This window comes from Cavia porcellus, unplaced genomic scaffold, assembly GCF_034190915.1.
Source record: "Cavia porcellus strain 051 isolate PalLab524CR breed Dunkin Hartley unplaced genomic scaffold, mCavPor4.1 scaffold_13, whole genome shotgun sequence".
In the NCBI taxonomy this organism is placed as follows: Eukaryota; Metazoa; Chordata; class Mammalia; order Rodentia; family Caviidae; genus Cavia; species Cavia porcellus.
Window position 1 is genome coordinate 43,455,610 of NW_026947496.1, and position 15,343 is coordinate 43,470,952.

The window sequence follows — 15,343 nt, forward strand, 5'->3', positions numbered from 1 at the left end:
TTATCTCTACTAAAAATTTTATACCATTTTCTCTTTTGATCAAAGCAAAATTTTTAGAAATATATTTGCCCCTGTTAAAGTTCATTCTTGGGTTCTCTAGCTTTTGCTGGACAGATAGTCATGTAACTATCATCACAATTCATAGGAAATAATATTTATTCCCCTCAAATTTTCCTTGTGCTATTCTGTATGGTCAGTCTCTTCATCTACCCCCGCACCTTTCACCATATCCTGACTACCATGCTCATACTGCCTTCCACAGAATGTCATGCCTATGGAATAATAGAATACCTAGCTTTTGGGCTATGTTTATTTTATTCAATAAATATTTAAGACTCATTTATGTTGGTGTTTAAATCTAGAGTTCATTTTTTTCTGCATAGCATTCTACTGTAAGAATGTAAAACTTTCATATGCTATTATTTTTTCCAATTATAGAAGAATTTTCAGTTTTTCCAGTGCTTTGCTAATTACCAATAAATCATTAGTGAACAGGTTTTACTTTGCTGTGGTAAACACTGAAGAGTGGGATAGTTGGGTCATATGGAAAGCATTTAGTTTAGGTTTATAAGGAATTGTTACTCTGTTGTACAGTTACTGCACCATGTTTCATTACCATCAGTAGTGTACGAGAGTTACAGTTTCTCCAAATCTCTGTCTGCATTTGGTATTTTTTATCGTTTTTTGATAATAGCCATTCTAATAATGTCTATGATGTTGAGGTTTAATTTGCATTTCCTTAATGACTAATGATTTTAAGTATATGTTTATGTGATCACTTAACACCTGTGTATTATTTTTGGTGCAGTGTATATAAAAATATTTTGTCAGTTTTTATAGTTTTTCAATTGATACTATTTGTCCAGGTTTGGAATTTTTTTAATTGTGGATACAATTTTTTTTTGCTGGAAGTTGTACTCACTATCCTAATTTCTTTCTTTTATATTTAAGTTTAAAAATTCTGGCAATATAATATAAAAAGTCCAGTAGGATATGGTCTGATATTACATTAAATTCATTGCTCAATTTGCGAACAGTTGACATCTTAATAATATCAAATTGTCTATTCCCTAAATGTCTTATAGTTTATAACATACAGATCCTATATTTAAATTTTAAGTAATCTTATAGTTTATAACATACAGATCCTATATTTAAATTTTAAGTATATATATATATATACAACACTACATATATATATATATATATATATATATATATATAGTGTTGTTGTTTCTGTACATGTTACTGCAAAAACCATGATTTTAGATTTTCATTACTGGTATGTAGCAATACTGATTTGTGTGCAATGTCTCTGTATTTCATAATTTTTGTTGTAGTCAGGAGTTGTACACAGAGAATAATTAGGATTAGGACATGGAGTTTATATTATTTTTATAAAGGTCACCGGAAGTTAACACAGGAAAATGCATGAAATCTATCCGCAACACCAAAGACATAGATTATTTAGTCAAGAGCCTAAACCCCATGGCAATGTCTCACATGAGTCCAGATAAAAACCCAGAGCTCAGGACAATGCCTCCCAGGAGTCCAACTGGAGGTCCAGAGCCCACAAAGGACTCACACCAGTCTCTTTTACGGATTGGTGCGGGGAAGACCCAAGGGTCAGTGGTAGAAGCCAGAAAGTCTATGCCAGCAGGATGAAGGAGCTGTGCTAGTGAAATGAGGGTTCTACGCTGGAGCCGAGAAGTCACACTCACAACAAAGACCAGGCCTATCCTGAAAGGCAGCACAGCTGTCCTCAGTGACACAGAGGCCCCAAGCTCCTCCGATGACAAGCACAGTTGGGTATGTGCCAGGAAGCAGTGTGACGAGTTTATCCTGGAGACCAAGCAGCACACGTCTTCCCCTCTGGAGCCAGGAAGCAATGCTCAATATGAAGACCAAAGCTTCTCCAGGAGAATCAACAGCTCAGACAGCAACTCGTAGGAGAACCCACATTGCCTCCTTATGGCCTCAACCCCTCAACCCCTCCCTTCTTCTCCACCTATTTATCCTGGCAACCCTCCTCAGGTGAAGCATCTTCACTCAATGCATGCTGATGTAATCCAGCTGGCGGTAAATTGACCACCAGTTCTCAATCCATAACAATTTTTAAAAAATATTTGGGTGAATATTTTTCTAGATGCTTTGAAGTTTTTCATGTCTTAATACACTGATACTCTCAGTATGTTACTTAATAGGAATACTAAGAGGAAATTTGGTGATATGTATCCTTTTTCTGATATATAGTGTGCTAACCTGTAGGTTTATGCAGAATTTATATGGTCAGGGCTGGTGGGGCACATCAGTGATCCTAACACTCTGGAAGTCTGAGGTAAGAGAATCACAAGTTCAAGCCCAGCCTAGACAACTTGGCAACCTGGTGAGACCCATTCTCAAAGTGAACAATTAAAATGGGGGAGGAATGAGGATGCAGCTCAGTATAAAGGTATTGTGCTGATGCAGCTCAGTATAAAGGTATTGTGCTGATGCAGCTCAGTATAAAGGTATTGGCCTCATTTGCTAATAATGAACACACACAAGAAAGGCAATTAAACCAAAAGAAAAAAGAGAAAGATTCCAAGTCAATGTCAAGAACACATGAAACTGTATTAAAAGCAAGTAGAGCATTTAAATAGACATTTCCACAAACAGGACATAAAAATGTCCAACGGGTGCTTGAAAATGTTCTCTATGTTAAACTGATCATTAGAGGAATGCAAGTCAAAATCTCTGCCACCTTACCTCTGTTAGAATAAAATTAGGGAGAATGAAAGTTTTGGACAGTATAAAGCTTGGTAAAGAAATTAAAACTAGAACACTGTATGACCCAGAAATCCCCCTCTAAGTATTTACTCAAAATAAGTAACAGTACTCCATCCTAAAATTGTCTGCACTTCTGTGTTCCTGCAACATTGTGCACGCAAGATGTACATTAATCTTAGGTGTGTATTGGTAAAGAGAGAAAGAAATTGTCATACATATATTTGCCACACAAATATCACACACACACATATATAAAATACATAATTATACATACACACTTACAATAGAATTTTATCTTTAAAAAGGGGAAGTGGACCACTTATCATAACACAGGTGAACCTAGAAGACATTATGCTAAGTGAAATAAGCCAAACAAAGAAAATAATAATGTGACCTCAATAATATGTTGAATCTACACCAAGAAAAATGCAAAATATATGGGAATACAGAATAAAATGTTGATTCCCTAGTTAAGATCTGGGGGGAGGCAGAGCATATCTTCTCTAAGTGATAGTAAAACTCATGGAAGCAAAGTAGGTTGCATTGTCCATTGGATGCTCTTTGGAGTTATAAGCAAAGTAGAGAAACTCTTTATTGATGGATACTATTTGATATTGGATAAAACACTTAGTTTTCTTTATGGCAATAGCCATAAATGTATAGTCTATGACTTGAACTATGTGTTCTGATAAAAATATTAATAATCATAGAAATTTATTAATAACATATTTTATGTTTGCATTATGAGTTTTGTAGTGACCAGTTGCAGCTCTAGATGTTCCCGAGGGGAAAGATGGTGAGAGCATGAAAAAATAAAGAAGAGCAAACTCTAGGGTCATATGGAGCCCTTACTCTCCTGATGAGAGAGAAGGAACAGCTCAGCCACCATAGCATGTTTATTCATACCCTCCAAAGAAGAATGGCAGTTGTAACCCTAGTGTCCAGCAACTTGTGTGCCTGGCTGGCCTGGGCCCCTTGCCCTCTTGGTGCTGGAGCATCTTGTTTACCTGGCTTGTTTTGGGCACTCTGTGTTTTCATGGCTGGTCTTGCCTTAGCCCCACACATGTGATCAATCTCCAGCTTCAACAGCTCTCTACAGAGTTTTATATGATTCATCTTATTTAATCCTCACAATTTTACTATTAATAGATACAAAGCTTTTTAAAAAACTTTATGGAAAAAATAAAATTTCATAACATAAAAATAGGATAATAACAATATTTAATACATTGCATACAATTATCTTCACAGTATTTACTCAGGGTACAAGATATGGGCATAAAATTTTCTCCAATGAATATTAGCACAAACCTTTCTTTTCAATGAACTAAGATACATTAATAGTATAATTAAGTTGTATTTTCCCCCTTTCTCTTTCTTCTTTTTGCCTTTCCCCAATCCTAGTTCTTTTGAAAAATTTCTTCCCATTTCACAATATGTATTGTATATTTTAGACCTTATTTACCCTTCCATTTTCTTACTGCATTGAAACAATACAATGTTTACACTATGAGTCCCATTTATTTCACTTATGAATATGATCTCAAGTTGCATTCATTTACCTATAAAAATATCAAGTTTATCTATCTTTATGGCTGAGTAGTACTGCATTCTATGAAAAGATTGCATCTTTCTTATCCATTCCTTGGTTGATGGGCATTTGCACTGTTTCCAAGATTTAGTTACTATAAATTGTGCTGTCATAAACATAGATGCGTATATATCACTGTGGTGTGACGCTTTTAACTGATATGGGAAGGTACCTAGAAAGGGAATGGTTGTATCAATGGGAACTCTAATCTTAATTTTTTGAGGAATGTCCGTACTGATTTCCACAGTGGTTGCACCACTCTGCATTCCCACCAGAATGGTTCCTTTTTTCTCCTGGCATTTGTTGTTGGTTGATTTCTTGATGCTAACCATTCTTAATGTAGTGAGGTAGAATCTCTGTGTTGTTTTAACTTGCAAATGACCAGTGATATTGAACATTTTTTCATACATTTATTTGCCTTTTATATTTCTTCATCTGAGACATGTATATTTATCTCAGATACCCATGTTTTGATTAGGTCTCTGAATTTGGAGGGGGGCAGATTTTTTTTCCAATTCTTTGCAGGTTCTAAACAGAAGTTCTTTTTCTGAGGGACAATTGGCTAAATTTTTTTCCCACTCTGTGCATTGTTGTTTCACAATGTTGGTGATTTCCTTTGATGCTTGAAAGCTTTTCAGTAAGATGAGATCCCATTGTTGATTCTTTGAAGTACTTCTCATGTAGTCTGGGTGTTGTTCATGAACTCTCTGCCTGAATCTATGTCTTCAAGATTTGTACCTATTTCTCTTCTAGTAGATTTAGAGTTTCTGTTTTAATATTTAGATCTTTGATACATTTTGACTTTAGTTTTGTGTACAGTGATAGACCTGGGTCTAATTTTAGTCTTCAACACACAGAAAGCAAGTTTTTCTAGCACCATTTATTAAAGTGGTTTTTTTTTCCAGTGAAATTGTTTGGCCCCTTTGTCAAATATAAGGTAGACGAATGTGTTTGTAGTTGTGTCTGCATCTTCTAATCTATTCCTCTGATCCTCAGATCTATTTTTTGACAGTACTATGCTGATTGTATCACAGTAGGTTTGAAGTATAATTTCAGGTCAGATATTGTGATGTCCCCTGCCTTGTCTTTGTGGCCCAGAAACACTTCTGTTATTTTAGTGTCTTCTGTTTCCAAATGAATTTTAGGAATGCTTTCCCTAGTTATTTGAGGTATGCTATGGGTATTTTAACTGGGATCACGTTAAATCCTTATAACAGTTAGGGGATTATGGTGATTTTTAATTATGTTGGTTCTTCTTATCAATGAACAGGGATAGCTTTCCATTTGCTGATATCCTCTTCCATCTCCTTTTTCAGGAGTACTGTAATTTTCAATATATAGATCTTTAACTTCCTTTGTTAGATTGATTCCTAGGTCATTATGAAGTGTGTGGTCTCCTTAATTTCTCTCTAAGGGAATTTATTGTTTGATACAAAGATTTTTACATTTGAGGAGGCAGAAGCTAAAAGGGATTAGGTAAATAGTCCAAGGTCACACAGTAAGAGAGCTGTGACTTGTTTGAATCAAAGTTCTAATCATATCTTGTGGAACATGTATAAAAATAGTCACATTTTTTTTACTCAGTATTTCAAGCATAAAACTCTCACTTAATATATTTTCCAAGTATTTGCTTCATCCTTATCATCTCCTTTAGACATTAGTCTTGAGGTAGTAGAAAATTTATGCAATCAGAAGTAAATATTTTAATAACTCATGTGCTGTTTCTCTTGGTCTACACATTCTTTCCTTCGCCTACTCCTGACATTTTCTGAGAACACATGCAAGCTTATTCTCATTCTTATTGGCCATTTATTCACAATTCCAATTTTAAAACCTTGCTATTTGATACCCTCTTTCAGTCAGAATTCTCCTTTTTCAAAGAACCCTTGACCCATTGCTGACTCTTTCTTCTCCAAAATGTCTCACATTCAAAATTTTGGTTTCTCTCCTCCATGTCTTTGTCTTTTATAGTACAATTCAGTTTTCATAATACAATTACTATATATGAATATTTTGATCCATTGTACTTTTTCATTTGTACTAGAAATATTTGAAAAATCCTAGTGGCTACATTTTTTGCATTCATTCATATTTATATATCTACTTATAATACTTTCCTAAAGCTGGGAATGCTGTACTAGAAGTGTATTTTACAAAAACTCTTTATAGATACTCCAAAATCGCTTTAAAAAGAGTTTTGAGAGGCCTGGGATTTAGCTCAGCAGCATAAGCACCTGCCTGGTGAGCACGAGGTCATGAGTTCAATCCCCAGTACCAAAAAAAAAAAAAAAAGTTTTATCAGTTTTTACCTTAAAACTAAAAAAAGTTTTATCAATTGGAGTAATGTGATAAAATTTCTGTATAGACACATCAATCTTAGATATTATGTACTTAAAAATTCAACCTGTGAAATCAGTAGGTAAAATTAGAAATTGGGCATTCACTTGGCAGGCTGAGGCAGGAGGATTACTGTGAGTTTTTGGCTAGCCTAGACTACAGTCTGAACTGCATAGAGAAACTCAAAAAGACAAAAAAAACCCTTTACATTAAAATTGCTAAAGATTATTCTCCAATTATATTCTCTTTTGGAATCTTTTTGAATTTCATATTGTAGAAACTTTTACTCATGATTTTCTCCTCTTCAGTTTTCTAGTTTGGATATAACTTTAGAACATCATTAACATTAACATTATACATTTACTTGTACATTACTAGCATTTTGTAGTTTTTCGTGTTTATCTTAAATGGTTAATTCAAACAAATGACTGTCTTGTTAACAATATTTATTAAGCAATATTTTGTTTCCCTTATTGGTTTGAAATGATACCTCTAATTTACAAGCACAATTTTTAAACTTTGTTCTGTTGGTATTTCAGAATATGACTGTCCTACCTTTTATATATCATGAATATGCAATATATTCAAATATGTAAGAGCAATTTTCTATATTGTGCTTTATAAAATAATTTTGGACTTTTGTATATAATTCTTGAATAAATTGATGTCAGTCGTACTTTCCCATTGCTCATATGGCCTCAACTGCTGTCAAGAAAAGGAGATCATAACAAAGTCTGAAATTAAATTTCTTTGTTTGATGTCTTATAGCAAGATCCTTACACTTTTTAATCTTCCTATTGTCTGTATACCAGACTTGTCAAGTTTAAGTAATTTTACCCATCTGTGATTACTCTGTGCTTTAATATAGGTGGTATCTTTTCCAAGTTCCTGATTTTCTCAGTGTCTTAGGTTGCTATACCTGAATACCTTAGACTGTTGTAGTTTAAATTTAGAAGGTCCCTCAAATTCTCAAGTGTGGAACTTGACTGGATAACAGAGGAACTGATACAAGATAGGGCTTCTTAGGAAGAGGAGGGTTACTATAGTCCTCCCTCTCTCATTCTTCCTTTCTCTTTCTGCTTCCTCATCACCCTGATGCAACCAACTTTCTTCTGCCTGGCCCTTTTGCCGGCAAACCATGGGCTAAAATGTGAATCAAAATAAGCTTTGAATTGTTTGTGTCCAGTATTGTTTCCCATTCAAGAGAGTGACTAAGACAGACTGCATAAGTGATAATCAACATAAATTTATTTCTCACAGCTCCAGAAGCTAGGAAGTACCAGATCAAGATCCCAGCACATTCAGCATCTGGTGACATCTTCTCGGCTTCTGGGATGATGCCATTGAGCCTTACACAGCAGAAGTGGCAAGAGGCTCTCCCAAGGTTCTTTAATAGGGACACTGATAGAACTACCCAATTAACACCTAAAGTCTCCAAGTTGATTATCACAAAAGTGGAGATTAGCTTTCAATGAAAATTTTATAGGCACAAGTGTATCAGACCACAACAGAACATAGTACATCCCCTAAACCAGGTAGCAACTCAATAAGCAACAGTAAACGGTAAGGTTCTAAATTCGCTTAACTTCCATTATAAGTGGTTTTTGCTTTTACTTGTTTTTTTACATCACATGCATTTTTTATTGTCTTTCCAGGCATCATGTTTTCTGCTGAGTCTTCAACAACAAAAGGTAACAGGAAACTGGACGAAGTGGGGCACACCTGCATCAGTGCTCTGGGAGCTGAGGACTATGGGAATGGAGGACTCTGGGAGCTGAGGATTCTGGGAGCTGAGGACAGAGCATTATGAGTTACAATGCAGCTGCAGCCTTGCTACCTTAGTGAGACCCTATCTCAAATGTAAAAAACAAAAAAAGAAAAAGAAAAATAGGGAAAAAATAAAAAGATATTCATTTCCTCATACTTGAACACTTCCTCACATAAATGTATTTGTTCTGATTTCGATTTTGCTTAGTCATCCTGTTTTTAAGGAACACAATTAATGTAATTTAAATGATCTGAAAATTTATTTCTTATAATTGCTAAGTAAAATTACACTTAGATATAAATATATTTCAAACAGTCTCATTGCAGGGCAAGATTCATACTCTTTTTTTCAAAGATTAAATTTCACAGAGTAAACCCTGGGAGATACTATTGTATCTATTGGAGGTGAAGCAATAATATTGGCTCAGTGAATGTAGTTAAACAGAACTGAATTCTCATTATCAAATCACTATTCTCCTTGATTTTTTTCACACACAAAGAATTGCTTGTGTAAGTACATAATAAACATTTTTCTTGTGTTTGTTATATATAAGTATTCATTTTTATATTAAACAAAAACCCTACATACTAAGTCTCATTTTTAAGACTTAAATGAGGTATCACCTTTGTTCTGGCCTCTCCCTTTTGCATTTTCCCTTCAAAATCTTTTTTGATACCTCAGGCTTAGATGTCCTTTCTTTGTAATTTTATAATACTTTGTCAATACATTTATGCTGGCATGCTCCATTTTGTATATTTTGTATAATTACTTAGTCTGTGACTGTCACCTCCTCTAGATTATTAATGTAGCAAAGATCATGAATTATCATGAATATTTGTTAAAGAAGAAATGTCTGTGCCATATGCTTGATTTCTAACCAATTAGGCTAGGACTCAGGGATAGGTGATTTACCAGTGAATTTCGGATTTGAAATCTCTTTTTAAAATGAGATATTTATAGAATTTAATAAATAGTTGAAGAATGAATATCCTGAATATTTTCCAGTTGTCTTTTAAAACAGTGTTGATCATTTTCTTCTTACACTATGTCTATAGCTCATGTCTACCTATTAGGCACCAAGACCAGGTCTGATGGCACCTGTTTGTGTGTGTGGAAGATGGTACAGAATGGCAACAAGAAAGCATTGTTTAGAATCTATTGGACCTAATGCCATCTGAGATATAGATTATTTTCTATACAGAGACATCATATATTATAAGGAAGAACATAATTAGAAATTTTCATGTTCTTTCTCAATATATAAATGTTAGTTACCATGGCAACAGCTGATATAGATTCACTTATTCTATTTTTATTATAAGAGAATAAGTAGAAGCTGAAGTGTTTTATAATAAAAATTTCCACAGATCTGTAGATGAATATTTTGGTGATCATCTAAAATATTTGAAAGAATATGTTAAGATGAGAGTTGAAGATCCTTTCTTAATAAAGAATCATTGAACTATTCATAAAAACCATTAAGTGGTATATATTTCTAAATAATATGAAACTTCCCACTGTAAAGAAAATGATATTTTATTTTGCTATTTAAAGATGAAATGAAGTCAGCTTTATTTTAAGGCAACATTAGGAATGTGAATTTTGCCCTTTCATTATTGGATACACCTATAAATAAATAAATAGAGATATGTGTGTGTTTATATTATTCAGTCACAAATGAATTTGCTTTATATTTTTCAATAAATAAGAAATCAATGGCAAAGCACACTTCTTTTTCAAAACATTAACTTTGAGGTATGATTTGTTTCCTCACTGGGAATGTTGGGATGTGGTGCTGGTTGGCAGGTTTGGGTTGCAATGGTGGAACCCTCATGAGTGGTTAATGCCTTTCCATCATGATTGAGTTCTGCTCTGCCAGGACTGGGTTAGTTAGCAAAGTGGGTTATTATATTAATCATTTTCCTATCATGGGCATAAAATATTTAACACCCACGGCTTAAAGTAAGAAAAGTTTGACTCATGGTTTTAAAGGTTTTAGTCCATGTTTGGCCAGCTCCAAGGCAGAAATGCTGTGGTGGAATAGGCTGGCAGAAGAAAATTTCTGAATCTACAGGAAAGAGAGAGAGAGAGAGAGAGAGAGAGAGAGAGAGAGAGAGAGAGAGAAAGAGAGAGAGAGAGAGAAAGGGAGAGAGAGAGAGAGAAAGGGAGAGAGAGAGAAAGGGAGAGAGAGAGAGAGAGAGAGAGAGAGAGAAGGAGAGAGAGAGAGAGAGAGAGAGAGAAAGGGAGAGAGAGAGAGAGAGAGAGAGAAAGGGAGAGAGAGAGAGAGAGAGAGAGAGAGAGAGAGAGAGATGCAAACACCTTTCCAGTTCACACCCCAGTGACCTATCTCTTCTAGCCACCTCCTAATCACACATTAAGCTAGCATATGGTCAATACAGTCCTCCCATGATCACTTTCCAAAACCCCACTTCTAAATGCGTGAGGCCACTGAAGAATATTTTAGATATAAATTAAAGAAGTTATAAATCAAATCCATCTCTTGCATTTTGTCCTTTTATATGATCTTTCTTGCCCTTTAGTTTTCTACATGACTTGAAGCAGAAAGAAGCTCTTACAAGAATGCAAATAGATGTTGATACTATGATCTTGGACTTTCCTGCCTCTAGAACCATGAGTTAAAACAATCTATTTTCTTTATAAATTGGTCATTCTCAAATATTTGCTTAAAACAACAGTGAAAGGACTGGTATACCATTGGAGATCATGTATGTGTGTACGGTGGGTAAGGAGGATAGAAACCCTTAAGGAAACAAGGTTACAGCTATTGAAATGATAACCTTAGCATTATAATATAAGTCAAGATGGAGAACTTAACATGTTTTTAAAATACTGAATTGAAACACTCAAATAATTAATTGGAGAATCACTATGCAAGATGATGTTTTTTAAAGTCCTAAAATTATATTCTATGCTTTTCCAGTGAGTGTTAGACATACAGCTTCATCTGAGAACTTAGACCCAGTAGGATATTTGATGGGTTTTGCAGGCCCCATGCTGAGGTTATGATCTCCAGTTGTTTCCCCTGCTTCTTCTGGCTTCCCTAATTCTATAAATGGTAGCTCTGCCTACCCAGGGACTTTTCCTGAACCCTCAGTCCTCTACTTTTCAAAAAGGTGTTATACTCTGCTGTTTGCAAGCTTCTCCCTTGCCATATATGAAGGGTTTTCTTATCTTTGTGCCTTCTCTTATGCAATTCATCTTTCCTGTGTTTTCCTTTGACACATACCTTTTCTGACTTACTCTTACTTATCTTTCAGGGACCCCCGCTTGGTTCTTTTCTCTGTGCTGTTATATTGTACTCATTACTAATCTTTACCATAACACCTTTCACCTTACTGAATCTACTGTTTTGTGTTTGTCCCATTACAAGAAGACCAGGTCTTTCTGATCTTTGAATCCTCAGTGTCTGCAATCAAATTTCTCTGACAATCAAAAGTCTAACCTCAATGTGCTTTAATACCAGATAGCATAATTTAAGGTTTTTAATACAAGGTATTACTTTTGGTTTAATTATTTGACAGCTTACTAGATATCTCATTTGAAATCAAACTTGAAAGACAAATAGAATGCTAAAATGAAAGACCAGATCAAGCCTTAAAAAACGGAGAAAGTGTCAACAGAATAAGATTTTGCTGGTTCATTGAGAGCAGATTGGAGAAGTTCCAGAATTTTGTTCCTGTGTGTACTCAGGAGTACATGCCAGATGATAAGAGAGCCCTAGATCACATTAGCGTTAACAAGGAAACTGTGTAATGGTTGATTGATTGTGTCAGTCTGAGAAGTTTAGAACCTTAACTAAGTCCAGAAATTTTTCACTCAAGGCTGTAAAGGACTGTTATGGACCCCAGGCCTCAAGCACTTGCATTATGCATTTGTGATTGGTTCATTGTCTAGAGCTTGGATTGATGGTGTCAGTGCTACATCCAGACAGGGGTGGAGCCAGCATAAAATGTAATGGCAGGAAGAAGGCATGTCTCTCTCTCTTGCTGGTTTCTGCCTTGCTGTTTGCAGCTGCCATGAACTGCCGCCCCACCATGCCACCCTGCTTTGGAGCCAACTGAGTAAGGACTGAAACCTCCAAAAACTGTAAGAAAGAAAACCTTTCCTTTCCCAACTTTGGGCATCAGGTATTTTGTCTCAGCGATGAGTAAAAAGTAACTAAAACAAGGATCTACCTGAGGGTGGCTTGTTGCCTGGATGTATGTATAAAGGGAAATGAGGAAGGATGGGCTGGCTTCTGTTCTTTGGAGGACTTCCAGTCTTCACCTTCATCTTGGATGTCATCTGGTTTCAAGTGCAGACTTGGACTTTCACCTCATTCTTTACCTTTCTGGAGTAGACTCTTCATTCTTCTATCATAGACCCATTGGCCTCCTGATACAGACTTGTGAAGGATCTGCTGTAAGCTCCAGGCCTTGTACTGAAACCTTTGGTCTCCAGTGTGTAGACACCCTCTTCATGCTTCCTCACCCAATTCTGTAGCTGATAATCATAAACCAATCTTGTAATTTCTTATACATTTGTATATCTTGTGTTATATCTGTTTCTCTAGTAAAACACTGACTGATAGACAAAGTTGCTCTGTTTTAAAAGAAGGAGAAGAACAGAAAAGCCAACTGAAACCTTTAGGTTCTGTGCCTGTTCTCAGTCCAAGAGGTATATTCCATCACTTTCACATTCCATGAGAAGATGTGACCAAGTGCACTGTTTTCCTTGTGTTATGGAAGGAAGAAGGCTCCAAACTGAATTGCAATGTCTCCAACAAATAAGTATGACATACTGAGCACCTTAAGTACCACTAGGAAATAAATTAGGTACTGGGGATCACTCTTTACTAGCTAGTGTGGTATAAGGACTTACATGAGCACCTGTGGGTTGAGATGTTCATTAGCTGTTCAGACAATGGCCTCTCAAATAGCTCTCATCTTTTTTATGTTTGAAAAGAGAGGCATAAGCAGATTCTGAATCTGAGCAGGAGTTAGGGTCATCCTGTACAGCCATCACCACAAATGTTTGGAAAATATGAGAGTTTCCTCATCTGCAGAAACTATGTTTGCAGAAAATTCTGGACAACTGGCTATTTTCATGTGACAATCATTCATATTTTGTGAGGGCAAATAAGAACAAGCTTTTTAGAGAGTTTGCTGGTTTCTGATGGTCTCATCAATAACAAGGATGACATTTTCATTAAAACAGTCCAAAGAACCTCAGACTTCAGGAAGAAACTGAGATGGTCTACTCATCTGCTCTAGTCCTCAAAGGTCAGTGTCAAAGGTGCTACATGGATGGTTGTAAGATGTAATCTGATTTTGTAGATTTCATTGATGATTTTGGAAATGTAACATCAAGTGCACAGAAAACTTTTTTATGCCTAAGAATGAATATATATACATATATTTTCCAAGGTATTAGTAAATTGTTGGTTTTTAGGAGCATTAGTACTCTGAGCTATTAGTACTATGAACATTTGCATTTGCATAACACTTTATGCTTTAGAAATCACTTTCTCCCTTTCTCATTAAATCTTTATAAAGACTCTGTAAGTAGCCTATTATTCTGCAGATTGGGAAACTCTTCATAAGAGAGATTATGTGAAAATTAGGAATTGCATGAATCGTCTGATACTTGATTGCATAGCTTTTAGAGTCATGCCACTCTGAATTAGACACAAGTTTGGACAGAAGCTATTGGTAAAAAATGTGAAATGTTAAAAATAATTGTTATATATATTCTGCTTAGTTAGTTAAAGGAGACACAATTTTTTTTTAAATATGTAGGATAAATAACAAGGGAATCATTGCATGGTTTATTAGAAAGGCTGAAAGATCTATTTGAAACTCCCAACAGACATTTCAGTCTGGGTATTGGTCATGGGTAATAAGTTTAACAAGCTTCTAAGGATAAGAATACAAGAAAAAATGATAAGGAAAGAATAAAAGATTCTAAAACCAATTGGCCAAAAACGATCCACTCAGTGGTGACCTGGTATTAAGAGCCACTGGTACGAGGTTCAGTTGACCTTGATGCTATGCAAAACTTGTGGCCAGTGGTGAATATAGAGAGCAGAAGAGAATTAACAGGAGTAAGTGGAACAAATTATCAACAGGAAATTGAAGCTTGTATTTGCTAAGCTCCATGTTTCTCACTTTGAATTACTTAGGAAGCACATGCAGATCTTACAACTGACATTCCATTTGCATCGGTCTTCAGGGAGGCCTGAATTTCTGCATTTTTATAAGCAGATAGATAATACCAATACTGCTGGCCTACATAGCATCCATAAGTAATAACAAAATACACCAAAAACTCAGCACCTACTCCAAGCTTAGTTGGCTCTACTGCTTAGCTTCCAAATCCTGAGATTTAGGGTATGGGAAAAGGAAAAAGTTAATCTCCACTGTTTTAGTCTATCAATCATTTTCCTTCTGCATAAAGAAAATAGACTTTTATATTCACTACTCAGATGCCACTTTAACTCATTGCAGAGAAAAAAATTTAAATTTTTGAGGTGAAGTCTGTGTATCTGTGAAGGAAAACACATTTCTGAAATCCAAACTAAGAGTCAAGTTATGCAGCTATTTCTTAGCGATCAAGCCTCATTCAGTATGTGGTGAGGGGACCAGAGTATCTCCTTTTCTTTCTTTGATTTGAGAACACAGTGGAATATTCTTATGCTTTTGGGAGTAGCCCTACGGAGAGATTGTCTTAGCTCACCCACTAGTCTTTCTTTTGTTTAAAATCTGGGATTTTTTTCCCTGTTATATAAAGTAGAGTGATAATTCACAGATTGCATATTTGTGAATTCACTTCTCTAAAATATATTTGTAATCCCCACATCAATAGTCGCTGTTGGTTTT

General features: G+C 35.4%; 1 long non-coding RNA gene across 5 annotated transcripts in view; it reads left to right on the top strand.

The window, feature by feature from the left end:
• The window catches only part of LOC106028445 (uncharacterized), an 82,292-nt gene extending 72,832 nt beyond the window's left edge, over positions 1-9,460 (top strand). For 4 of the 5 annotated variants that reach the window (XR_010051330.1, XR_010051327.1, XR_010051331.1 and 1 more), the window contains one exon: positions 8,353-9,460. This is a non-coding gene — a long non-coding RNA (uncharacterized LOC106028445). Of the gene's footprint in view, positions 1-7,957; positions 8,036-8,352 lie in introns of those variants that run through there. The other variant, XR_010051329.1, reaches the window with a different exon arrangement.
• The last annotated feature ends 5,883 nt before the right edge of the window (positions 9,461-15,343 follow it).